This window comes from Pteropus alecto, unplaced genomic scaffold (genome assembly GCF_000325575.1).
Source record: "Pteropus alecto unplaced genomic scaffold, ASM32557v1 scaffold100, whole genome shotgun sequence".
NCBI lineage: Eukaryota > Metazoa > Chordata > Mammalia > Chiroptera > Pteropodidae > Pteropus > Pteropus alecto.
In genome coordinates this window covers 5242556-5270426 of record NW_006430723.1, presented here as the reverse complement: position 1 = coordinate 5270426, position 27871 = coordinate 5242556, and the positions used below count along the sequence as shown (strand labels likewise).

At 36.4% G+C, this 27871-nt stretch overlaps 1 protein-coding gene and 1 pseudogene across 6 annotated transcripts in view; one reads left to right on the top strand and one right to left on the bottom strand.

Moving 5' to 3' along the window:
- Nucleotides 1–27871, bottom strand: part of CTNNA2 (catenin alpha 2) — a 988991-nt gene that overhangs the window by 715407 nt on the left and 245713 nt on the right. The gene's annotated exons all lie outside the window — the stretch shown is intronic.
- Nucleotides 866–11109, top strand: LOC102893704 (annotated as a pseudogene).

The following is a 27871-nucleotide window of genomic DNA, read 5'->3' as shown; positions in this document are numbered from 1 at the left end:
AAAAAAAGAGGGGTGGGAAGGAGTGGCAATATGTCACCTCTGTAATTAGAAGCCCTCAAAGATAAGTCAGTTACCTCTAGTGACTTTTTCAATTATCATGAATTAATAATTCAACTATTTGGTAACATACACATTCTACATTATACCGAGCTCGGTATACAGGCAGGGCAGAATCACAAAATATCTCTGGAGGCCCACAGGGTAACTTTCTGGGAAGTGTCAGTACACAGAAATAAGAGTGGGCATCGGATCAAAACTGGGCAGGTTGCATTTAATTTGCAGCCTCCATAAACACCAGGGCCATCCTTTTTAGAGCCTGCATTTGTCATTTTGAATAGAAGCCTGGAGCTCTAGTTTTCTGCTTCCCGTTTCTAGACCAGTTTGTCAGACACCTCAGGCAAGGAGCCATATTGCTTTCATTATCTTCCTGGGGTGGATTACAATGTCAAGTGCAGGTGAACATTAAATAAATGCTCCTGGATGATGAGAGCCAGGATCACGCCTGGACAACATTGTGAAGTAGACACAGTTTCCCTTGGAATTCTTGTTTTAGTTTTGATTTTTTAAAAATATTTATCTATCTATCTATCTATCTATCTATCTATCTATCTATCTATCTATCTATCTATCTATCTTTCTATTTATTTATTTCCCACTCCACTTACCCTTTTAGGTGTCTTCTGGCCCACAACTAGCAACCACTTACCTACTCTCTCATCAACTCTGCTGCTTAGCAGATGCTGCTGGGCCCAGCCCATACCCTCTCAAAACCCTCTTTTGCCTCGTGTGCCCACTTCAAAGTCAGCAGCAGGACTCTTGGCCCGGGACTTTCTCTGCACTCCAGAGTGGAATTGACAGAGAAATAATGCCAACTCTGCCCCCTACCAGCCCAAAGTCAGTGATAAACAGAAGTTGGTCATATCCTGAATAAATGCTCCATTTAGTTTGGACCTTTCAGTAGGATACCTCTGAGACAGGTGTTTCAGAGGTCCCTGGTTACAGTGGAAGCCGTTGCTGGCTCACTGTCCTTGTCTGTCTGTCTCCAGCTCCCTGTCAGTGTTTCCTGGGATCATCTCCAAAATAAATTACTTGTACTCAAATCCTTACTTAAAGTCAACTTCTGGGGGCACTGAAACAGACATACTCCCATCAAAATCCGGTGTCATTAAGTAACAGAATAAGGTCACATATGCCTTACCATGCATTTATGCCAACATGTTTTACCTGTTTTTGAATATTTTGTATCTTAAGATATCTAAGGGAATACAAATTGAATGTTTAAAAAACAGACATGAGTAAGGAGGTGAACAGTAGGCATTTTACGGGAGCAGATTTTGAAATAAGGACTAAGCAGTTTCCCACTGTATTTTCCCCGCAGAGCCATCTCCGACCATCACTAAATGTAAGCTTAAATTACTTGAACTACATATAACATGTTCTTTTGAAGTGGTCAGATCTCAATTGTCTTCATCCTCAAGCAGAAACTAGCCTCTCTCAAAGAACACATAGGGGTGGGAGGGGGGAGGAGGAGGGGCCCTAAGTGTTTCACTTAAGCACTTAAGTAAGTCCAGCAAAAAGAGTCAATTCAGATTGAAGCTTTTTGATAGTTCTTCAGTCAGTCTAATGAATGTGGACAGTTCATCTGGGCAATTCAGACTACCATTCCAGTTCAGAGCAGTGGTACGCATTCTTAAGTGTATGTAAGGTCACCTGGAAGGCTTGTGCCAACACAGAATTTCTGATTTAATAGGTCTGTGATAGGGAAGATAATTTGCACTTCTAACAAGTTCTCAAGTGATACAGATGCTGTTAGTTGGGAAATTCACATTGGAAAACACGTTGTAGATAATTCTTATTTTCTCCTTCCAAATACTGTACCTTTAAATTCGAAAGATTCTTCTACACTTCCTTCAGTAAACACAGCCCAATTGCGGATACTTTTTCCCCATAAGATTTTCCTCCCTTTTGATTTACTGGCTGCCTGAAAGGCAATGCCATTACTTTACAACTGATCCTTAATATGGTTTTTCCTGTATTCCTTCTTCCATGCTAAAGTCACCCTCACCTTTAAGTCCTCGCTCTGTACAGTAAAAGTAAATTCTCCACATTCACTCAACAACAAAGGTAGTTTTCTGTCAGATGGTAAATATAACAGATACTGTCCCCACACAAAGTTGTATTTGCATTATTTTGCTCTGCTCTAAATGACACAGAAAGCATAATGATTATATCTCAAAAAATGCTGCCTTTTAGATTTAGTTGGCAAAAATGGCCTTTGGCAATACAGAAATCATCTTTAATATAGAAATAAGATACCAAAAATAAAGGACTTCAAGTTATTTTAACATAACAACTTGAAGGGAAAAAATATCAAATGACAAGATCTTTAATAAAAATAACTGATGCAGGTTATTATATTCTCGCAGCTTCCTTATAACCTCATATGTAAGTTATCGCATATATTCTGTAATATAACTCAACGTATATAACATAGTATTACTAAAAGGCAATTATTTAGAAAGAGATCAACAAAGAAAAGAATTCATGAAAGGCATTTTTTTTCAATTCAAGAACATAATGATGTTTTCAGGGCACCAGAAAAAAATTGTAAAATGTAGTTTGGTTTCCAGAAAATAAAATAATGTACTAATACCAACCTGTTTTGATACAACTCTAATTATGGATACCTTACATAATAGAGTTGTTGATATTTACCATGCAATGCATCTGGCATGACTGCATGACGGTGTGATAATTACTGTCACTCGTTCCAGACCCTTTTCCCCCCTTATTCCTTTGCTTCTATAAATTACTGTTCCTCTTGTTGAAGCATAAAACTAAAAAAAATCATATAATTAATTATGCCCAAGGATATAGAACAATACATATTCCTTTCAGGAGCATCAGGAGAGTCACTTTATCTACAGAAAAAGTATCTATGTGTGTGCCAGTTTTAAAGTCCATTTCTAATTTTAGCTGTCTCTTCAGGATTGATACAGTAGTCCACCCGGCACACTCCTGGTCATCACCCATATGCAAGTTCACTGCTCCCTGGATAAATGTTTCCTCAGTTTATATTTTTGTATCAAAGAAATGGCTCCCCACTCTCCTAGACCTCCTAACATCCAGGATGACACGCCTTGTTGGTTTTCCAGCGGCAAGCCAATTAAGCATTGCCCAACTTTCAGCTATATTGAACAAAATGTCCTGATTAATTATTTGCCTTTAACTCTTGTCACGTTTGCCCCAGAAATCCTCACGCTTGCAACTATAGCATTTACCCTGAGATAACTCGTGGATTATAGTCCTAAACTTGTCCCCAAACTTTGCCATGAAACATCTCGCTTTTATTATTATTATCGCATCAGTCTAGTATATTGATAGTCTTTGGAAACATATGACATCATTCTATTTATAACATTTTGTTTTTAGTAGTGGTATTTCCATTTACAAAATATAGTAATTCTTGATCCCTGAAAAATGTCAAAATAGAAAACATAACATTCCTATGTGTGATGTTAACATCGTTCTCGAACAGTTGTTACCAAAGATTCATTTGAGGAATCCGATTTATGTATATATTTCTGTTACATTAGGATTAGAGACGAGTTCTGTTTAGAAATAACTCCCAAAACAGTTTTCATACTTTATTTTCACACTGAAAACCAGTCAGATTTGCTTCAGCCTCAAAGAGCGTGTTTATGTAAAATTAACACTGGCAGCGAGCTGCACTTTTTTTTCTAAACATCAAATGGGTTTTAAAAATTACAATCTAATTCTTTTGTGGATAATTCTGTATTAACTAAATATTTTCAAGCTACCGGAGCAGTCTGAACTTCAGACATTCTTCCATGCTCAAAAAATATATAATTCCTTGAAAAATGTCATGTGCTTTATGTCGTAAACTTGGATGTCTTTAATAAAGTGAACAGTAACTCTGAAGCCAATTTAATGACTTGTCATTGTTTTCCTTAGTCTGGATGTGATCCAAATTAACTTCTTTCATTGAATTATGACGCTTTTTAAGCCCAAATGAAAGTTTGTCCCAGTAACCTCTATTCTCTTGCCATGATGATTATGTTTGGAGGTGATCACACTTGTGGACTCAGAAAGGAGGTTGTGCTCTAGAGTTTTCATTGAAAAGAGTGAAGAAGGTTGAAGGCAATGGAAGAAGCTGACATCTGTCTAATAAATCTCTCATATAAGCACATACACACACACACATACACACGCACACACACACTTTCCTGGTCATTAGCATTATGACTTGTTGACAGCAAGGGACATTCTGAGCTCTATTCCTCACTGGGTCCCAGAAGATACCTGGGCACAAAGATGCTGGTGGCCACAGATACACCAGGAGGCCTTGAATACTTAGTTTAGATGAGGCCAAACCTTCATTGTCTTAGATCCCAATCACTGCCTCCCTACTCCAATTACTGGGACTGTGGAACTGTGGGAGAAGCTAAGTCAAAATGAAAGACACACACCTACCCTCTAGTCACATTGTCTCCAACAATGTCCAGACCCTTGTCTCTGATCTAATGCATCTCTTCTCTTTTTGCATCCAGATAATCTTATCCGAACATCGTCAAATATTTCAATGTGCATGAATAGTCAGTTTTCAACACTCTAAAACTGGTACTTATAGAAGAAGAAATACACCAAGTCAGTGGTCTCCTTTAGAACCTGAATGACTCAACTAATTACCATTATTTCTTTTTACTTTATATTAATATAAATATTCAAAGTAATATAAGGATTAGCATTTCTAACATCTAATTATTTTCATTTGCTATCACATACATCATTTTGTATGTAGGACATGTTCCATAATAACTTACTTATTTTTATATTTTGGAAAAGTGAGTTCCAGTGACCCAAACAAAACAATGGCAAAGAGGGGAAATAGCACTTACAGTTCTTCCATCTTAGCATAATATTATAATATCACATAATGAACAGCAATGCTATATTGCATAATAATATACTGACATTTGTAGCATTATATTATGATAAAGCAACTATTCATTATTCCAGAGTAATGAGAAATGGATATTTGTGTCTTCCTCTAAATGTTGGAGACCGTTAAGGCTTGGTCCAAACTTCTTCATTTCTGTCTCTCTACATTCTTTTCCTAGACCAACTCGGCCATCCCTTTAAATATCATCTATATGATTATCTCCTAAATTCATATCTCCTTATCTATTAATTCCAAATTCATAGCTCCAAATTATGTTTTTATAGTCATCTTAATCTTAATCCCAAACTGAATTCTCCATTCCATACTCTTCCCTACTGCTCAAACTTAATCCATACTTTGTCTTCTTTTTAGTAATGACACCAGTATCTCCCCCAGTTGCTTAAGCCAGATAATTGAGAGTCATCTTTTATTTTTCTTTCCCCTCTCAACTTCCATATTCCATACATACCACACTTTCCTTAATCACCACTCCTACCATTTTGGACCATCTTATTTCTCATCTGGAATATTAAGAAATCCCAACTGGTGCTTTTCCATTTCACCTCCAATCCATTTTCCAACATAGCAGACAGAACAATCCTCTACAAATTTCAAAGCATTATTACACTTCAAAGTCTTATAATGGCTTCCATTGAACTTAAAACTAAATCCCAGCCATGCCAAATGCATAATTCAGCTCCTGCTTCCTCCTTGCTCAATTTATTTCTCTCTATCTTGTTCTCTCTAACTTCAGCCTCAACAACCTTACTTAATTTACTATAGCTCAGCGAGGGCCTTCCTCCTCAAGACTCTTATTGCTCAGGATGCTCTCTTTCTAGAAAGCAACTCTGTCCCCATTCTTGTCATAATCAGCTCTCTTTCAGTCCTGAGGTAACATATGAAAACACACCTCAGACTTGCTGTCTTTGGGCATTCTCTCTGAAGTAATTCTCCCCTGTTATTCACCACCATAGTACCTCATTCATTTCATTTACCTTGGATATCACCTTACTGTTTCTTTAGTTGTTCAAAATCTGTCTCTGCTCACCAGATTTCAAGCTCTTGGATGGTAGGAGATATTTCAGTTAGGTTCGTCAATATCACCCATTGCCAGCAAAATGTCTGGCATATAGGAGGCATTTAATAAAAATGTTATGCAGTAATGAGTATAATAATGATAATCATAATATCAGTATATTAGTTCTTATTAAGATATGTACACTATCCTAAGTGTTTTCTGTGTATTAATTCATTTAAAGAGATAAGTACTATTCTCACCCTTCTTTGATGCACAGAGAGGGTAAGTAACTTGTCAAGTCATAAAGGTAGCAAGTAGCAGAGCAGGGATTCAAATATTTTTCTTCTGGCCCCACCACCCAAGATCTTAATCATTCTGCTAGGCTACCTGCTAAAACGTAATGTTGAACAAAGAGAATATGTTCGATAAAAATATAAAAACAAAACACAAAGATTCACAAAAGGTCAAGAAATCTGAAGACAACATATATTTAATATGAAATTTTTGATGATTTAGAAGGTGTATATGGGCCATGAAGCATCTCGGAACATCACTCTATAACACTGGGCATCCACAGCAGCTACAGATGTATAATACAAAGTCTCATCTGATCCTATGGAATATCCTCTATTTTAAAAACACCTTGTATAAGACCATTCAGATTGAATTTACATAGTTTAAAAGATAATGTCAGTTGTCTGATCCAACTAGCTAGATTTTGAGCAAAAAGGGGGTACTAATAATACGAGGCAGTTTTCAGACTCATAAGCATTGAGACAGCGGGTCTGTTTCTTGAAAGGCAAAATGGAAATATAAGACATGGTTTGCGCTGTTCGCAAACTGATGTCTCATCCTAAGATTGTTTGTGGTGCTCTTGAAAATCACCATTTAACCCCAAAACAGCCTGTGGACACACTTATTTATTGGCTCATACAGCTACTAAGTTATTTTCAACCATAGTGACCCATGCTTGAAGCATGATAACTACAAAATAAATTGAAAAAAAAAAAAAGAAGAAGAAGAAGAAGAAAGAAGGAAGGTGTCTGGCCTCTGGGTAATTCAGAGAAACCATACCTGGCAACAGCAAGTTTGAAAATAACATTTATCAGCATCAAAACAGGACTTTAGGGGCAATCTGAGATAGAAACCATTATTTGCGCTCTTAGATGTTCAAAAGTTGAAGCACCGTAGATTACTTGAAAGATAAAAACCTGGCTCTGCCTGTTTTCATTTCTCCTTACTTGCTTTTCAAGATCTTATCTCATTTCCTTTCCCATTTTTAAGTGAGATTTCTGTCTTCTTTCCTAAATAGATACAGCTCCCTGGATTTAGCACTATTTTGGCTTCTTGGAAGGTGTTTACATTTAATCCTCAGGAGTAAACAAAGTTCTCCAATCCCTCTAAGTAAGGCTAAAAATAAAGCCAGGTTACTTCCTGGGTTGGTCACATCCAGAGCATTGGGCAGAGTTTGGGAGCTGGGTGGGGAGGGGGATTTGAAAATGATAAGCAAGTTTATTTTCTATGTAATTTTCTAAAACTATAATATCATATACAATGACATCTCAACCTTATTGTAACAATGAAAACGTGATTAATTAGTAATGAAATGATGACATTCTTTAGGGTCACAATTGAACAGAAGTTTGACCACATAATTCATGATCATTTAGGTTCTATCCCTGTTTCTCTGTTTAAGAGATGTACTATACACACACACACATTCCACGAGATGGGTTGGTTCTGCCTCTAATAGTTCATATTTATAAAATTTTTAAATGTAAAGCCTTTTTCTTATTCATAGACTTAATAGCTATTTATCTATTGCCTGTTTTTCTTTTGACTATGTTCTACATCTGGGTAATTAAATCACACGTAAAGAAAGACATGGCTTAGGCCCTGAATAATGAAAAGTTGCCATGAGGACAAGAGCTGCACTGCTATGATGCTGTAACAGGAGGACCTGACCCAGGTAAAATCGTCAAGGAACTCTTCTCTGAGGAAAAAGGACATTTTACTGATGTCTCAAAGCTAAGCAGGAGCAACTGGATGAGGCAAAATACCAGTATATGGCAGGAGAGAACCTGTCAAGGTCAAAGGATTGAAGAGGTGTATGACTGGGATCTGAGTACAGATAGTGGTGGGCGAGGAGGAAGAAGGGGTGATCTGTAACATATCCTAAAACAGAGAGAAAAGATATCAGGAGTTTTATCTTTATCCTAAGAATGCAGAGAGACTCTTGACATGTTTTAAATCAGGAGGCCAGTAATGAGGTAAGCGCCCTGTATAGGGCCCCACAGGGCAGAGCAAAGACCACAGGGGCCCCAGTGGATGTGGGATGTGGGCAGCCCTGCGAGGAGGCTACTGCAGTATCCAGAGAGCAAACAATGATTTGGACTACGAGATGCTGAAGGCAGGCAAAAGCGAAATGATTTGAGGGATATTTAGGAGGCAAAATGAACCAGACTTGGGAGCCAACTGGAAATCAGGATAGCGGGAGAGGAAGGTGAGGGGAAGGACTCCTGTGTTATTTTATTCCTCATACCATTTAACAAGAGTTCTACTTCAATAATAAATAAAGGTGGTTAAGGGAATAGTATGATGATACAGAGCTAAACTATCAGATTTTTATACTAAATATAAATGTTTATATTTGCATATTGAAATGAAGTACTTCCTTAGGCTTAAATTTATTTCTGCTAAATAAAGAAGAATTTTGAATTAATGCAAATCATTCACAGAACTAAATTAACAGCACAAAATATAGTGAGCTCATTTACAGTAACTTTATAAGGAACAAAAAGCATCAAATTTCTATTACATGTAGAGAAATAAGATAATATTAGTTTCTTAAACATGAATTTTCTTTAATTAATCACTGACTAGGAGGAAGAAACATTGAAATCAAATATCAACACCCAAGTTAACTTACAAAAGAATTCTCCTTAGTGTAACTTTCAGAAATAAAGCTACCTAAGAAAGGGCAGGTAATAGCAAAAGCATCATATTCTCTTACGTAGAATAAATTACAACTGAAATGATTAATGGAAAAGTTAAAAGAAAGCATTCTATTTCAAGGATTTAGTTAACCATTGCTACATTTTTCTTAAGTTTTGTTTGTAAAATATGTACAAGACTGAAATACAGCTTTAGCCCTCATAGTCTAGCAAACATCAATTCGAGTCAATGTAGTACGTGCAGAACAAATTTCAATTAAGAAGCACCCAAACCAGGCTCTTGTTCTACAACCTCTGTATGGGACAAACCTTTAGATTTCTTATCTATCATATAGGTTATTTATTTCAAAAACCAAATTTATAATTCATTTTCCACAGATTATATATATTGCTTTCTTCCTTAATATGTGGTATGCAGTATAGATTGTTTCTTATACAGTTGACCCTTGAAAAACCCTTGAACAACAAGGGTTCACTTACACACGGATCTTGTAAAGATAATGTAAACTTATAGTATAGATAAATTTACAGGACAGTACTATACATGTATTTTCTCTTCCTTATGATTTTCTTAATAACATTTTCTTTTCTCTAGTTTATTGTAAGAATACAATATATAGTACATATAACATAAAAATATTAGAATACAGTATATAGTACATATAAGATAAAAATATTTGTTAACTGACTTTATGTTATCTGTAAGGCTTCTAGTCAACAGTGGGCAATTAGTAGTTAAGTTTTGGGGAGTCAAAAGTTATACATATATTTTCAACTGTGTGGGGGGGAGTGCGGGGGGGTGTTCAGTGCCCTAGTCCAGATATTGTTCAAGGGTCAACTGCACTTATTTTTATTCTTTAATGTTCACATACCTCATAGTCAACTAGTTTTATGTATTCAAGATAAGTTTGTGTTTTCCTCATTATTTGGTAGAATGTTCAGCATCTCTAAAGCATAATAGGTAAATGAATGAATAAATGATCTTTATCATGCGAGGTACTTAAGAGTTCATACTAAATTGTATTTGTTTGTTTTGCTTGTCTTCTTATTTTGACAAGCTAAAGAAAAGATTTAGATATCCTTGAAATGTTTAGTTGTCAGTTTTTGTGCCATTACTATGAGATTTATTTTGCTCATGTTGAACTAAATATTATTAAAAACTCTATGAAAAGGTAAATATATTGAAATGAAATCAACGGTTTTAGGAAATATATAAAAGATAACAATACCATTAAGAATTTTCTACAGAATTTTCATCTGAAATGAACATTTCTCATGCAATAGTTCAATTAATAATGGTAAAGATGAATAAATATTGAATGAGAAAATAGGAGTTTTATGATCAAATTTTAGCTCTGCAGCTAAGCAGCAGTATTTCTCAGCAAAGTCATTTCATTTTGAAGAGCTTGAGATTTAATGAAGATAAAAGAAGAGCGAATAGATTTTTCAGACATGTTTCATGGTAAATTTCAAACCTTTCCTTTCTCCTTCCTTCTCAATAAAATTATGTAAACAATGGCTATAATTTGTTGAGTATATATACACATATACACAAAATTAGAAGTAAACATATCACTTTTTGTCCAGGGAAGCTAGGACTAAAAGATTCTCTATTTTTTTCAGCTATTTTGAAAATAGTTGAAAGACATTCCCAAGATGAGGACTTTGCCAAGTGGGAAATCTGCAGCTCCCATCTGTCATTTATAGCTTTAGTGCTTGCTATTGTCAGAATATTCCCTGGTAATTGAACTTTCACTTTTAAAAATAAACTTTGCTTCCTTTCTAACTTGGGCCCGGCAAAATGGCTCCCTCAAAGAAGGGTGGTGAGAAGAAGGGCCATTCTGCCATCGATGAGATAGTGACCAGAAAATACACCATTGACATTCACAAGCGCATCCAAAGTGGGTTTCAAGAAGCTTGCCCCTTGGGCCCTCAAAAAGATCTGGAAATTTGCCACGAAAAAGATAGGAACTTCAGATGTGCGAACTGACACCAGACTCAACGAAGCTGTCTGGGACAGAAGAATAAGGAATGTCCCGTACCACATCTGGGTGCAGTTATCCAGAAAACGTAATGAGGATGAAGATTCACCAAACAAGCTCTATATGTTGGTCACCTATGTACCTGTTGCCACCTTCAAAAATCTACAAACAGTTAATGTGGATGAGAACTAACTGCTGATTATCAGATAAAGTTCTAAAACTGCCAAAAAAATAAAAATAAACAATAAATAATAAACCATGCTTTGAGTGCTACAAGCTATGTGGGATGAAAATTCCAGATGTGCTAAGAAAAGAAATATACTTAATAACATGTGAATCATGTCTTAAACAATTCATAGACGATGCATTAACATGGACATTGCATGTATAAAAGAGAATATAATAAAATAACCATGGACCGATAATATAAGCCTTCATTTTTGTAAACAATAGAAGACCCTAGAAAAATTATGTGGCATTTTAACCATTTTCCAACTGACTTCTATTTTAATTTTTCTTCCACTTAAAGTTTACTTTATACATTAGTAGAATCTATCCTTTTATGTGTGTATGTGATGTTCTTAACCCACATATAGATAACTAAGTCCTTAAGAGACTCACAACACGGAGCAGACTCCAGGCATTCATTCATTCACTCATTCATTCAAGTGCCTACGATTCCTGAGCACTGTGCTAAGGACATACAGAAATGCAAATAGTGCATTTGTGAAGATGGGAGAGAGTAGATAGGACCAAAACAATACTCGATTTTCTTTTGCAATTAATGTTTTACGTTTGCTTCACATGCAATGATACCTATCTACCTGTCTATTGATCTATGTCTGTCATTGTACTTCAAATCCTCAAGTACACGATATGAAATTTACAGCAAAATTGTTAACAAAACCCCAAAAACAAAGAAACAAAAAATCCTTTAAATAACTTGCCTAAAGGTGAACTGGGGTAATAAAGGTACTAAAATTTCAAGATTCTAGGGTTCAAGGGTCCTCAGTCCTAACTAAAATCAACTCATTAACAGTCTTAGAAAGAATTCACAATATCCATTCAAGACAAGCATCAAATACGCCAATTTTTTTTTTTGATATTTACACCCTATCCTAAGTAATACTAAATTATGAAAAATGAATAAAATGAAAGTAAGCAAAAAGTGAACTTCTTAATAAAATCTTCTGTCATTTGCTTTGGTTAGATAATTGTAGGCATTAGTTTTAACTTAAAGAACACTCAGAGAAATAAATACCTAGGAGTAGTTAATATCCTTGAAGCTGTATAAATAACCTTGGGACTAATGAGGCTTACTGAAAAGAGCAAATTAAAAACTGAAGACAAATATGCTTTAATTTGGGTAAACGTGATTTTATCAGAATGGCAGAAAGTTCTTAACCACATATGTTCAAAACTTCCCCTTTTAGATTAAGGGAGTGATTTACATTGATGGTATAATATGATTTTGAGGAAAAGGTCCTACAGAAGGATGGTTTATCCCCCTTCTTTAAAACTCTGTAATAATCTCGTGTCAGCATTATTCTGTGATTATCATTCTGTCCTTTATTCACTTTATCTGTTTGTCTCCTGTCCCTCTCATATCTTCAGAACTCGATAAAACTCAGTACAAGTTAAAGGCAAAGCTCGTGCTTCCTCCTTTCAGTTTTGCCTTTGGTGATCCTCACAAGACTTCATTAAAGATCTCATAAGAAAAAAATGACCAGAATTCAGGTGCTGAAATATCAAGAGGGTTCTCCAGTTGCAAAGATGAAAACCTGTCACAGACAGGGCAAAGGACAAGGGGGAAGTACTGGGCAGTTGAGTGTGGCTGGAATAATGCCGGAGGAGGGCCATGCAACAGGGAGCACCTTGAGAGATGAGGCTGGAAATGTAGGCAAGAGCCTAATCACAGCCTTCGTATCTATGGGCAATGCAGAACCAGGGACAGATTTTAAAGTGAGAGATTGATATTTGCTCACTGATTTAACCTGAAAAAAAGGGCAGAAAACAGTAAGAAAGAATAGATCGCTGTACATTTTCTGGTTTGGGTGATTAGGAATGAATCCATTTCATCCATTAAATGAAATGAAAAGATGATTTGGTTAAAAAACAAAAAGTCAATGTTTGGGAATTTACTTAATGACTAAAGCGGGGAAGAATTGGGAGGTGCAGACAGAGAGAGCCAAATCTTATAAATTCAACATGTTAAGGATTGAGATGTCTTTCCTGAGCCAGGTATATCACTGTAAAGAAGCTATTTTAATTCTAATTTCCTCATTTACAAAATGAAAATATTAAGAGTTATTGTGAAGATTAAATGATATAATGCATGAAAAGTGCTTAGGATAATGCCTGACATCCATAAAAGTCAAAAACATTAACGCTTATTGCTCGTGTCATTGGCTGCACTGTGTGGAGCTGCCCGTGGGCAATGAGACAAACTTGTTTGGTTTCCAAGGGACCCTTCTCAGTGCTTTTGTTGCATATCCTTTCTCCTGAGCTCATTTCCCTTGGCTTCTTGAAAGGGGACACAAAGTCCTGCTCTTCCTGGTTCTCATCCTTTTTTGCCATTATCTCTTCCTATGGCCATCCTTCAAACACTAGAGAGTTCTGGGTTATGTCTTTGGAGGTTGGGCTTCAATAGATTTTCGAAACCTTAAAATGGTATAAAATTGTTAAGATTGCATTGTATCTCTCAAAAAGATATGATGAAGTCCTAACCCTGACCTTACTAAAAACAGAGTTATTGCAGATGTAATTAGTTAAAATGAGGTCATACCAGTGTAGGGTGGGTCCTTAGTCCAATATGACTGAAGTCCCTCAGAGGAAAGGGACAGAGAGCAGAGCTCCATGTGACTACTGAGGTAGAGATTGGAGTAATGCAACTGCAAGTCAAAAGATACCCAGGACTGAAAGCCAACCTCAAGACGCAAGGATGAAGGAAAGATCTTCAGGTTGCAGAGGGAACATGGCCCTGCCACACCTTCATTTCATACTTCTAGCCTCCAGAACCATAAGACAATAAATTGCTGTTGTTTAAGACACCCAGTTTGTGGTACGTTGTGACAGAAGCCCTGGGATCCTAATATAGAAATATTTCCAAGAATCTGCCTTTTTCTAAAAAGAAAGTTCTTAGCCTTCAAGATTCTCAAAAGGATTTGAAGCACAAGAAATTTTCAGAGCAAGTGTTCCCTGTACTCTCCTCAGGTGATCCCATTTACTCGTGTGACTTTAACTTGAACCTAGATGGCACTGTCTCCCAAATCTCTACCACCAATCCAGACCTCTCCAGAGCTCTAGAACTTTACGTCTAGTTGCAGTCTCCACTCACACATTTAATACTAAATGTAGGACATACTGAATTAGCATTACCCTCCCTATTTCAGTAAAGGATGCCACGATTCACTTTGCTGCTCAAGCTCAACACTGTGTATGTCCCCATGATCCATAATCCAGTCCATCAACATGACTTGTTAGCCCGACCTCTATAATAAATCACGAATCCGTCTATTTCTCTTTCCTCTTTGTTCCTACCATCCTGGAGCTGCCACTCTCCTATCTCTCATAAGTAATGCATTTGTCACCCTAGCTGGTCTGCTTCCCCTTTGTCCTCCTCTCATTCATTGTTGTGGTGAGGTGCTAGGACACAGATTAGCATAAAGGAAGTTAAGCACCCAATGTTCCTGGAATCAGCATCTGTGGGAGAAAGGAGCGAACCACGATTTCGGAGAGAAAAGAGTTGACTGTGAAGCTTATGATGTCTGAGTCATCCTATTTTTCCCCTTTCTTCCTACTTTTAGCACTGAAAGTTTTGAGTCCTGGGAGATCCCTTAATTGGGGGCAAACTGTAACTTTATTCCAGTTTTTGGTCACCCTACTTGTGATGACATCAAACCAAGGTTTTAAAATGATCCCATGGGGATCTGTGAAGTTGGTATAGTTCTTCAGAATCAAGCCTGCAGTGTTACTCTCCCTCTTGAGGAAAGGAGCTGAGTCTTAATACCTCTGCTTTAGACACAAGATGTTCTAGAGAAGGCGACAGGACCATGCACAAAGTGGTTCTTAGCGTTAGAAGGTAATTCTTGGGAGGGCTGACAGCTGAGGTCAATCATCCAGCAGCACTCTCAGGTGGGGCCAACAGATACTTTGAGCCTCACAGGAAATCTGGGTGGCTTCACACAGTGTTCACTATAAATATCATTGCTAAATACGAACATGATGTATTCACAGAAATTCAAATAATTTCTTGTTCTGGAACAAATGAAAGTACATGGCAACAAATCAGGTTAGAGGAACAGAGGCAGGAGTCAGATCATGAAGTTTCTTGTATATGAGGGTAAAGAAAATAAGCGTGACCATGATATCTTTATGAAACCATTTTTTCCTTTCCTTTCGCTGTGATCATTGTAATTACTGCAATACATGCAATAAAATACAATTGAAAAAATTTAGCATCCTTTCGTTTTAGTGACTCAGCAAACTAGCAACACCAGGGAACTTCCCAAACCTGATATAGGCATCTATGTTACACCGATAGCTAACATCTTAAAGGTGACAGACTGCATGCTTTCCTCCTTAACGTCAGGAACAAGGCAAGGATGACTGCACTCATCACTGCTACCCACCATTGTAACAGAAGTCCTAGACAGTGCAAAAAGGCAAGAAAAAGAAAACAAAATGAAAGGTATAAATAAAATTATCTCTATTCTAATAAAACATAGTTGTCTATTAGAACAATAAATGAATTTGGTAGGTCACAGGACATACATGGTCAATTCACACACACACAACACACACAACATACACAACTGTATTTCTATACAATAGCATGTACAATTGGAAAGTGAAAAAAAATTTTTAAGTATAATTAAAAATAACACCAAAAAACTTAGGGATAACTCTAATGAAATAGGTACTAGATCTGTGTCTTGTTTTCAAAATAAATACAAAATCTGTATCAGTTTTCTGTTAAAAACTGGTGGTAAATTTTAAAAGATTTAAATAAATTGAGAGCTATACTGTGTTCATGAACTGTAAGCCTCAATGTTAAGATGTTAGTGCTCCCCAAATAAATCCACAGATTCAACACAATACCAATCAGAATGTTAGCAAAAATCTTTTTTAAATAAAGAAGCTGAGTCAAAAATTATATAGAAAGCAAAGGAAATAAAATAGCCAAAATTTTGAAAAAAGAATAAAGTTGGAAGAGTCATACTACCTGATTTCAAAATTTATTACAAAGATATAATAGTCAATATACTGTGGTATTGATAAAAGTATAGACATATAAATAAATGGGAGAGAACAGATTCCATAAATAGACCCTCACATATATCATCAATTGACTTTTGTCAATGGAGCAAAGGCAAAAGAATAGTCTTTTTAAGAAACAATGCTGGCACAAACAGACATGCATACATAAAAAATAATAATAACTTTGATTCCTACCTTGCCTATATACAAAAATTAGTTCAAAATGAATTAAAGACCCAAATGTGAAACCTAAAACTATAACACTTCAAGAAAAAAATAGCATCAAACTGATGTAACTTTGTGTTAGGCAAAGATTCTTAAATACAAAACCAAAATCAGGAACCATAAGAGAATTAGAATCAATAAACTAGACTTCATAAAAATAAAAATGTCTTTCCTTTGAAAGACACTGTAACAAAAACGAAAAGATGAGCCAGGAAAACGTGATATTATCTGGGGGTAGATTCTTTGGGGTCCACCACAACTTTCAAGACAATGACATGCTTTTTCCCCAACCAGTTTCACCAATGCCTGGGGATTGACCATTTCTGTTCAATGAATAACTCCTTTAAAGGGCAAGCTGAGCATTGGCCAGGCCAAGATGTTTTCATAGCTGTACCACAGTCTGAGGTTCTTCCTATCCAATCCTCCTCCTTTCCTCCCACTCCTATTCCTGTTCCCTCTAACCTTTAACAACCCCTAATAAATCTTTTTGCATTTCTAACTCCAGAAGACACAAATTGGCACAGTAAGTAGGGCGCCAATCACCTAGGGCACTGTAAGCCACGACAAGAATTTGGAGACTTATTTTCTAAAGATAAAGTGCTCTGAAATACTCTAAATTACACTCCAGAGTTTCAATTATAAACAATATGTTTTACAAGATAAGAGCCATGTAACAAGTAATTTTTTTAAAAAGCAAATTTGAAATCATAGATCATGATGACTCTTTGAAGAAGATGATAGTAGCAATCAGCTACTTGGAAAGTCTGAAAAGTAATCCAATTTTACAAGTTTGGGTCATCCACACATAATCTCTTGATAATAAAGTAAAAAGTTTCATCGATGCCCCCCTGCAAAAAAAAAAAAAAGAAAGAAAGAAAGAAAATCCAGTTACATACTAGAAAAGTACAATTTCCTACTAACATTCTTAGCTTTCTTTTTCCCAAAACAATATCTTGGCATTAACAATTCACAGAATAAAAAAACATTATGTTTTTTAAAGCCAAGAGGGGCAGCTGTAACTTCAATATGAAATTTTCAATACATCAGTATATTCCTTCCTTAAATATGTAATGTAACTGCTGTTCATTCAATGTAAGCACTTAATTCATTTTTTGAAGAGAACTTTAACAACTTTCAAGGAACTAACATATTGTTTTAACACTGAATGAAATGATATAAATGCAGCAAGTCTGGGAGAATTAACATTGCATTATGTCAAGTGAAATTTAATAGGCCATATTTTCATTTACTAGGAAAAATTTAAATCATTTCTAAGCAGAGCAAATGGTTAAAATTAAGATGACAAAATTATTTTAATATATAAAAATGTGCATTATAACAAAAGGCTAATTAAGCAACAATCCAAAGAAACTGAAAGCTTGATTTTAATCTTCTATAAATATCACTTTTGAACATTATAGATGTAAAAGCCAGAGAATAAAGAAAGAGGAGCTTAGTGAGTTGTCCTTTTAGATAAGAGGTGGTAAGAATATCAATGCATAAAAAATATTAATCTGGGGAAAAGACAGAAAGGAAATGAAGAAATATAGGAGAAAAATAATTCCAAGTTGAGCAGAATGAATGACCAAACCAATAAATATTTATATAAAAATGTGTTCTTTGGTGATCAAAGTCAGGGCGATTTTTGTTAGCATGATGGTGAGAGAAGACAGCCTGGAGGGTTGGAGGGGTGAAGGTGATTGTGTGGAGAGGGCAAATGTATGTACTCTAAGAGGTCGTTTGGTAGTGAAGAGAAGCAGAGAGAGGTGGATGGGGACTAGGTAGTTCTCAGGGATTGAGTTCTGTTTTAGAATAATGAATGCTTGAGTATATCAGTTGCTAGAAGCTAGGATATATGTGAGGATACTTGGCAGTCAGCTTGATTCAGACCTCAGTGTGTATCTGTTATAAAATGTATATGGGGTCCATAAATGAAAACATGGTCTTAGCTATCTAGTGATGCTCTAACCTTTATGCAAGAGAATGAGGTGGGGTTTAGACAGGAGTCACCATCATGAGATCCCTGGTTTTCCAGCTAAAGGCTCAGACTGGGGGAGGAGGCAAGTGTGAGAGGCTAGAGCAACCATAGGGGTCCTGATATACAGAAGACTTGGAGCTAGCGAGTGTGCTCATAATGCTCTCTGTTTTCTCAGGATTGCAGGGAAGTCAAAGCCATCTGTGGACATTGAAGTGAAAGGAACAAGGTAGAGCAGAGGTTGGAGGGGTTCCAGTCACCTTCCTCTCCCATTCTTCCCAGTAACTGCTCCAAGCTATCACCTCCCTCCTCATCTCTTCACTTTTAGCAGAAACTTGATCCTCCGTTTTATTAATAACATCAAAGCAATTCCTTCTCCCGTTATCTAGATGCCTGTACAAGTTCTCTAAAATTTGCACCACTCCCACACTCTTCAAAACATCCTCTACATTGCCTCCAAAGTTATCCATCTGAAATGCAAAGCTGCTCCCTTCACTCACTCATTTAAAAGTTTTCCAGTAACTTTAAAAAGTTGACACTATTTAAAAAATTAGCCTCCAAGAGGCACATGGCCCTAATAAGTGTCTTTAGTCCCCACATGGTGCTCATAAAAAATCAGTTAAGTACTGCAACATGTCATCTGAATCTATGTGTAGCTGTACTGAGCAATGTATAACTAAAGTTTTTAAGAGGAACAGGAAAGTTATATTGATGCCACATGGATAACTGATTAGAAAAAAACATGCTCAAATGATAACTGTAAATCTGCAGTTCTCTGAAAATCATGGGCTATTCCTTCTTTTCTTATTACCTCTGAATACTCTTTATCGTGGGAAAAATACAGCACTCTGCAGAAGTCTTAGCCAAAATTAATCTTTTAACAAAGGAGTTCTCTCAAGTGCTATTATTACTCAAGCATGCTACTTGATAGGGAAGGTGATCTCACTCTCAGGCTTATCAAATAATCTTCCAACAGACAATCCTCTTCCCTGCTACAATTTATCCTCTCAGGTTCTTCTAAGCCATACCACAAAATGCATTTTATGCTCAATTATTAGTGCATTTCTCAGGAAACACTACCATACCCAGCCCCTTTTGTCATGCTGATATCAATTCCCTCTCTCCCCAATCGCTCAGCTCATTTTTACTTACTCTTCAAGACTCTTCACAGGGGTCATCTCCCCTTAAATGGTTTCCTTGACACTTCTGTTGCTTAGAACTGAGACTTCTGAGGTAGTCTTGGTATTTTACTAAATCAGCTTTAAAAATGATCCTCTCTCTAACCATCCAAAAGTGCTATAACTTGCATTTTAATATTTTAGCATCTTCAAAGAAGATATTCCTCAAGCTCTAATCCAGTGTCTAAAATTTTTACAATGATGTCTTTTTAACATCCATCTTAATTTATGTGCAGTTTTTCTCATTTTTTAAATATATAGAAAAATAGTTACAATCCTTCTTAGGATAATCTACTCTCATGTCACATGACATAGATTAAAGTCAAACTATAAATTCCATTGATTTTGCTCCAGTCCAACTCTTAACCTCAAGATTTGCTTCAACCTTGAATCACAGAAAGAAGGACACTAACGCAGAGACTACTACTCAGAAAAGTTATATATTTTCTTTTATTATGTTTCTGTTGCTTCATTTTCATTTGCTTAAAAAGATAGCCAAGGTACAAACATAATCAAGTGTTACTGTATAACTGTGATTCTGGTCAGAACAGAACAAAATCAGCTAGTGTGTTTCCTTCATCTGGAAGATTTTTTTCTAGTCCAGTACATGTGAAAAAATAAATATACTTTTTTAGAATTTTTAAAGAACGGACAAGCTATGAATATATACAGTTTCTGTGAGGACTAAATAGTCATTGTATGACAAAAAGAAGAATTATACTGAAAAAAATGATGTATGTAACAGAAAAAAAAATGTTCATGTCTGGAAACATTAACATTGCAATTTTTAACCTCCTTTGGGGAAGAAATAAGCATTTATGATCATTTTAAACACCTTTTGATGAACTATAATGGGTATAAAATTTGGTGTGAGAAACCAGTGACCCAAGTACCATATGGTCAGTTGCTTTTGTGGACCCTGAGAAAGAAGATATCTACTAAGAAGAATTCCTGGTCACTAACTGGGCTCAAACTAAAACAAAACAAAACAAAACAAACACACAAAAAAATAGAGCCTAGCAGCCATTTAGCCATTTCTATACAGGAGCTACTCATGCAAACCACACTTCAGAGAGAGAAGCTGGTACTAAGCTGCCTGCCTGCACTGTGTTCCTGCCATCTGAATCAGCCCTTATAAAGAAGTTCTTGGAACCCTATTTCAACCACTAGAGCTAGGGCTTTCTCCATCCATCAGAGCTGTGCAGCTATACCCATTCCCATCGACATCTTCATCCACCAAGCCAAGCAGCTCCATTCTGACTAATCAGGACAGTACATTTTGGACCAATCGAACTGAGAGGATTTGGACTCCTCATTTGTTTGAGGATAGGCCAATCAGGGACCAGGGTCTGGACTTCTGTCTATATAAGTCAGCTTTCCTCTTGCTCAGAGAGTGTACTTTTCCTTTCCCACCAAAGATTGCAATTCCCAGCTGGAGCTAAAACACCAAAGATGAAGCACCAAAGAGCACACTGAGCAGGGCATAGCAGAGTAGCATGGAACAGAGCTCTTGAGCTGGAGAGGGTACTGGTGCTTGGGTCAGATGGCCCCAGGGTCCCTCACAGCCATACTGTTTCACAGCTATGCTGCTGTATAATTGAGCTGTTTGCACTAAATAAAGTTTCCTTCTTCACAAACCCCAAATTGAGGATTCCCGTTGGTATTGAATTGATGCTAATAATCATCATTTGACACTTTTCAGTCACGAGTCTAGTAATCTTTATCCAGATTTATTCTTTATTTTTGTATCAATCTAGTATTATAAAATCATTTTCTTACTGATAAACTATCCCTACCTAGAATGGTTCTTTGAATTAGCCTACTAGAATGTTTTCTATTGCATGCAAACTGTAATAAAACTAAGACTTTTGCTCACAACCAAATTGTCTGATGTTTCCTCATTCTGGACCAAATAAATTATAAGAGATAAATTATAAGGTATTTATAAAACACACTATTTTTTAGAACTGCAAAAAAAAGTGTAAATGAAGAAGAATATAAACAACTCTGTGAAAGAGACAATTCAAGGGAATTTTAAATCTTTGAAAATGATGTTAACAATATATAATACAAGAATTTCCATGAAAAAATATTGTAAATAAATACCAATTTAATAACATTTTTACCATTGAAGCATGCACTTTTATCATTACATTATCTGTAATATTGAATTTATGCAGAAATTACTTTTATATAGCTGTTAACTTTTCAAAATGTTTGAAAGCCATTATCCCATTTCATCTCATTTAGTTGGTGTTAAAACATAATTCTGCTTTTCTCGCTCTTGCACATTAAGAACAGAAAGAGGAAAGAAAAGATAATATAGCTAAAATTAATTTTAAAAGTATTTTCTGTCATAAGAACTGACAAATCATAAACAGTAACACGTGAAAGGAATGTAACCAAGATGTTTTAGCAAACAAGTGATCTTCCAAGTCTGTCTTTCCTGCCTTAAGTCTTAAGTCTTGTCTCCTTGTTTCACTTTGCACACCCAATTACTCCTAAAATGACAGTCTTTGTTATCATTTTCTTCAGAGAACCACCTAGGGTAGTAAAAACTCTATAATCCAGTTGCATAACTGGAACAGTGTGGGCAGGAAGCAGCTCAGTCACTGAGTAACCCTCAACATTACTCAACCTAAGAATATGAGTCACCAGGGCTCCAAGAAGGATTACGAAAAAAGCAAAGGTAAAATTGAGACTAACATCGCTCAGTTGTCTGACAATATTACCCATTTGGCAACATCGCTCTTTTAAGTAATTAAACCCTATAGCTCTACTTTGTGAATAGAGGAAGAAATATGCTAGGTGAGTAACTGGTGTTACAACTTATGTTTAAGACATTAACCCTTAGAATCTGGAAGGTACAAAGGGTTAAGAAATCTGTGACATATTTCCCAGCTATGTACTGTATAATATCTGCTCTGAATGTGATTGTTTAGAACAAAACTCATTCTAATACTTATTAGCATTTAATATGAAAGATAGTTAATCTAATTAGTCATCAATGGTAGGAATAATGAAAGCTAATATTTGTTGAGCATCTTTTAGGTGCCAAAAACAGTTCTAGCTCTTCACATAGAGTATCTCATTATAATTTATAGATGTAACAACTCTTTGAAATAGAAATTTAAGTCTCTAGCCTTCAATGATTACAATTAATTTTCTTTTCCTTATTCCTATTTTTTGGAGGAGGAGGAATGTTTCTCCCTGATAACATGTCTTCAATGCTTCTGTCCTTGCTACTGCATTTCATATTCTTCTCTCTATCCTTGTACTTCCATGACTATCTCCCTGCCTTTCTCTGCTGTGGAAGGCACTGGCATACATCTGAACCATAGGGGTCTGCACTGCAGTTCTCTGCTTGTCAATGAACACACACAGCATCCTTAACCATCACACATTTCATGGCACTGCTAGGTCTGGTGGGTTACATGGTCCAAATAACAGATTTGCTATGATTCCTCTAGTTGTTTTAGGTGTAATACAGATGAAATAAAAGGTAATGTGAATGAGAATCACAAGCTCTACATGCCTTAAGGCTAATCTATGCAGTATTAGTTCTGATTTATCTTGTCCTGGGTCAGAGACTTCTAGTTTTGTCTTTCCTCTCACAATAGTTTTTACTTCAGGGATTCAGAGAATTCATTTGAGGGTTCTACCCACTGCTTAGTATATCTTTCCCACATTTGTACTCAAGAACCAAGACCAAGGAAACGGGCACAGACTGTGTCTGTGAACCCCCAGAAGAACTGTGATACAATAAAAGTAAATACGATGCTTCTGAACACCTAGGATTATCACTCCCCCACTAACGTACCAGTGGAGTCATCTCTTTCATATCATTTCTCAATCTCATCCTGAGGGTTTGCCTTCCAGGGCTACTTCTGGTACAAGTATCTTAGATTGAATTCTTGCGAACAGCAGACCCTAAGAAAAGGCTTGTGTGTAGGTAATATATATTTTTGGAAGTGATCCCCAGAAGAACTGAAATTAGTGAAGAATTAGGAAAAGGGAAACAGGGTAGTAAGGAAAATCAAGCCAATGATGTATTTTCAAGCTGATTCTCACTGCGGGCATTTGGGACCGGTTACTGCTGGGAATCTTTGCAGAGACATGTTGAAACACCTCCTCTTTGTCGGCCCAATGCAGGGAAGAAGGAACACTCATCCATTGGCTCCACTGCCTCCTTATGTAGGAGCATCAACAACCTGTCCTCTCAGGAAAAAAAAGCAAGAGAAAGTGGATGCAGCTGAGCAAGCTGCTATTACTTTATAGTCATCTGGTCGCCCCACCTGCTAAAGAATCTGAGGAAGGGCACAAGTGGTATCCAGTACATTTTCCCCTCTTGTTTATAAACAATTTACCTTCTCTAATAAGTTAAAATGTAGAGAAACTATTCTTGAACCCTTTCTAGTTTCTCTGAAGACCTTTTCTAGTTTCTCTGCCTTCACAGCTTCCCCGATATATTAATCTAGAAGCAGCAACTAAATATTTTTCAAGGTTGAAGGACCAGTTCTTTGAAGTCCATTTTCATAACTCCTTCATACTATTTCTAAATGAACTGAGCCTTTCTGACCAGGTACATTCAATGGTCAGCATCACATGCAACCAAATAATAATTAGCGATCATCCGCTAAATCTCCCAAATGAGCAAGCATCTGACCAATTTGACTGAAGCATGTGAGCTATTACAAAATGTACAGATTACTCACCACTCCCTTTTCTTCTTCTACCTGAACTTCAGCTCACTCTTGGTGGATCCGCATCGATACACCTTCCTAGAACTGAAGCCCTACCCTCCGTGCCATTGCCCTTTCTGCAGGTGGAAGTGATTTATCTTTGGCACCTGCTAATTGGCTTTTCTACACTCCCCAAGACACCAGGCAGTCCTCCCCGGAGAGAAGCACTGTCAGTACTACCTGAGCTGACTCTTTTTGGCATTTCCTTTATATTTCAATATTGGAGACGTAGCATGGAGATTCTGACAAGTAGAGGTAGAACTAATTGCAAATGAAAATCAATGAGGGAGTCAATTATCACTCGAAGAGGGAACTGGAATTGAATCTAAGGTGAATGTGCACATATCTAAATGCAGTGAACACTTGGCTTGGAGTTGAGAAAAGAGATGAGAGCCAGAGTCTTAGGATTCAGGGTAGTCAATGGAAAAGGATGTGGTTGATTCATTACAAGTTCCGCAAGAGAGGGGGCCATTTTATCCTTAGTGTTTAGCATAAGTATGGTACATGGTAATCACCAAAAGCACAGTCTTGCTTTCTTTCATAATATGAAACTCAAGTTTCCAGGAAATTCTTAAAGTTTTCTAACTTTACAAACTACTTTAATATCTCTTGTTATAAAAATAGATTTTCTTTCTAAATTTGGATTCTAATCACCACACAAGTTCTCTCTCGCATATTATTTGACAAAAGTAATAGCATTCAGCAAATCTGAAATATTGACATAAGTCAGAGTTTAATCCACGTGCAGATGTGATATTCCGTAGGACGCAACCCTGGGTAACATCTTAAAAACTGTTATCGGTTGTTTGGTCTTTCAGATCATGTCATTATTTCTCCTGACTACACAGTTCCACATCCCTGTACTTTTCCCTTCTAAGAAAAGCTGGCATTATTATATCATTCCAGAGTAGGTTATTACCAAGACTACTGACCTATATCTGTGTCTAAGATGTTGCTTTCTTTATGACGGATGAAAAAAAATACATTTTTCTAATGATCACTACCATCGCCCTGTGGAAAAATAAATTAAATATAGTTTATAAAATGAAAAGAATATGCTAATGTGACATTAAGCCTGTGAATTTGAGGCTCTTTGCAGTTCAATGATGCTAAACAATTTTAAGGGAAAAAAAAATGGAATGCTACAGTAATAGTTCTCTTGCTCTCTCCTTTTCTAAGCTTCATTATTTGTTCCAAAGACATATAAGCCTAACTAACTTCTCCATATCCTAGTTACGTTCAGTAAAATGGTGTGGGCTTTATGTTTCTGCAGCATTCTTCATAGGTTGTACAAAATGAGATTATTGAATAGTATCTTCCGCAGGGCTCATTACTACATGCCTTTCTGAACAAGAAGGCAAGGTGAGCTTTTGGAGGAAAAACCCTCAAACAGTACCAAGAAGGTCCCTTTTCAACCTGCCTCTGTGGTGACCAACCCTATAGAGGGTCAGTCAGTACCACCAGAAAGGGGTTGGTTATGGGATTAAGGGCAGCCTTACAGAAGATGAGATTAAAATGCCTAGACACATATTTATTTATATGTGTATGTATGTACAGTGTTTAGATATACATAAATATATATATCAGAAAAGAGGAAATGAGGGTTGGCAGGGTTAAAAATAAGGTCTGAGATTACATTGGAATTTGAAAGGAAAGCTGAGACCCAAACAATGACTTTACTTTGCCAAAACTACAGGCAAAAGCTGCCAGGAAAGATGTTCCTTGCTTCCTCTGATCTGTAATGGCTAGATCACAAATATAGCAATCTAGCTATATTTGGCTCACCAGAGGGGATGAGAAAAAGAAGAATAAAAATGGACTATATAACTGAAATTCATCCACTTTTTTTAAAGAATGAATCAGATTACCTATTTTTAATGCAGTCGTGCTAACTTTCTCCTCATCACCTTGGAAGATTCTGAGATTCATTGAGGACTCCCCATGTCTCATGTTTTTCATACTTTCTGAGAGTGAAAACAAATGACACTACTGTCCTGGGAAGAATGTTTTACAAACGCTTTGCCTTATAAAAGAAATCCTCAAAGTCTTATTCAAGATCTTTGTCTTCTAGGAATTCACATGCTTTCAAATTTCCTTTCATTTTTAGATATTCAAGTGTCTGTCTCTTCTCTTCAATTAGTGATACAGAGTTCTTTTGAGTCCCTTTTGAAGTCTCTGTTTGGACACATCATCATTTCTAGATGGCTCATGTAAACTTGCTCTTCTTTCAAAGACAACTTTATTTTTATAAAAAAGTTTGCCTTATTTTATAAATAAGTTGATTTTTACTAGGACCTGTTTCATCCCAGTGCTTCATTTCCTAGTCTGCATTTTGTGTTAAAAATACATTAAGTTTTCAAAAAAATTAACTCTAACTGATTAAAATGGGGGAAAATGCCGTGTTATCCTATTAGAAGGTTCTGATAGATTTATAACGTCTATGAGGATTGGAAAGTCCTGAAACCCACCAGGACACTAACAATTATGTTCTTGAAAAGAAGCTCAGTATTAATGATAAAAGCACTAGAGTAGGCATCTGAAGACCAGGAGGTTAGTATCATCGTACTTGGAACCTGTTTCGTGATCTAGAACTGTGAGAGTTGGATTAGACCAATGGTTCAGAATCTCTTGGAAGTCTAGTTACTACACAGATCACTGAGCCCCCACCCACAGTGGGTCTGATTCAACAGGTTTGTGATGAGGTCAGTAGTATGCACTCCTAACAAGGTCTTGGGTAATGCTGATGCTGCAGATCTGGAAACCACATTTGAGGTCGACCAGACAAGCTAGTGACAAAGATTATATATATAGTTCAGAAGAAGGGTATATCAGTAAGAAGAGATGCAGAAACCCTTTTGTAAAAACTGGTGTAGATAATTAAAAAAAAAAAAATGATTAAGGATGTTTCACTTAATGAAGTCCACACCAGAGAACAATGCAATCCTAAAGCATCTAATAGTAAACCCTTAATTTTTTACATATAAGAAAAGTGGAACATATTTAACTCATAGTTTTAAAATGTTTAACTCTTCATCACGAATTCTTTATTAAATGAAGAAATTTAAATATACAAACGAGAAAAAAAGAGGCAATTTTTCTGCTAGATAAAACCACTTTTTCTTCTAATAATGGTTAAGCCCCATATTTAAACAGAGAAACGAGACCAATATTACCTCCCTTTAGATGACCACCTGGGCCTGGCATGCTTGTGCTTTTACTGACCTCCATGCTTTCCATCACATCCTATCCACTTTTCACTTGAGTTTATGCCAGATGACTGCACAGTTACATACTCATTCCAGTCGCTCAAATACTTTGTGGAACAAAAATAAAAAGCTCCTTTCACACCACTCTGGCATTAAAAGCTTTTATTGATAATATTCTCAATTGTGATATATTATTTGCATTTTTGAAGGTACCTTTTAAAGACTCAATGAAAACTTTGGCAACAGAGCTCAAGTGGAAGAGGAAGAAGGCCCTTCTTCTGAGGCTCTACAAATTACGCTGAAAGCGATCAATTTTACAGGCACAAATGTGAGCCTCACGAGTCACGGCTGTCTCATCCTCCACGGCTA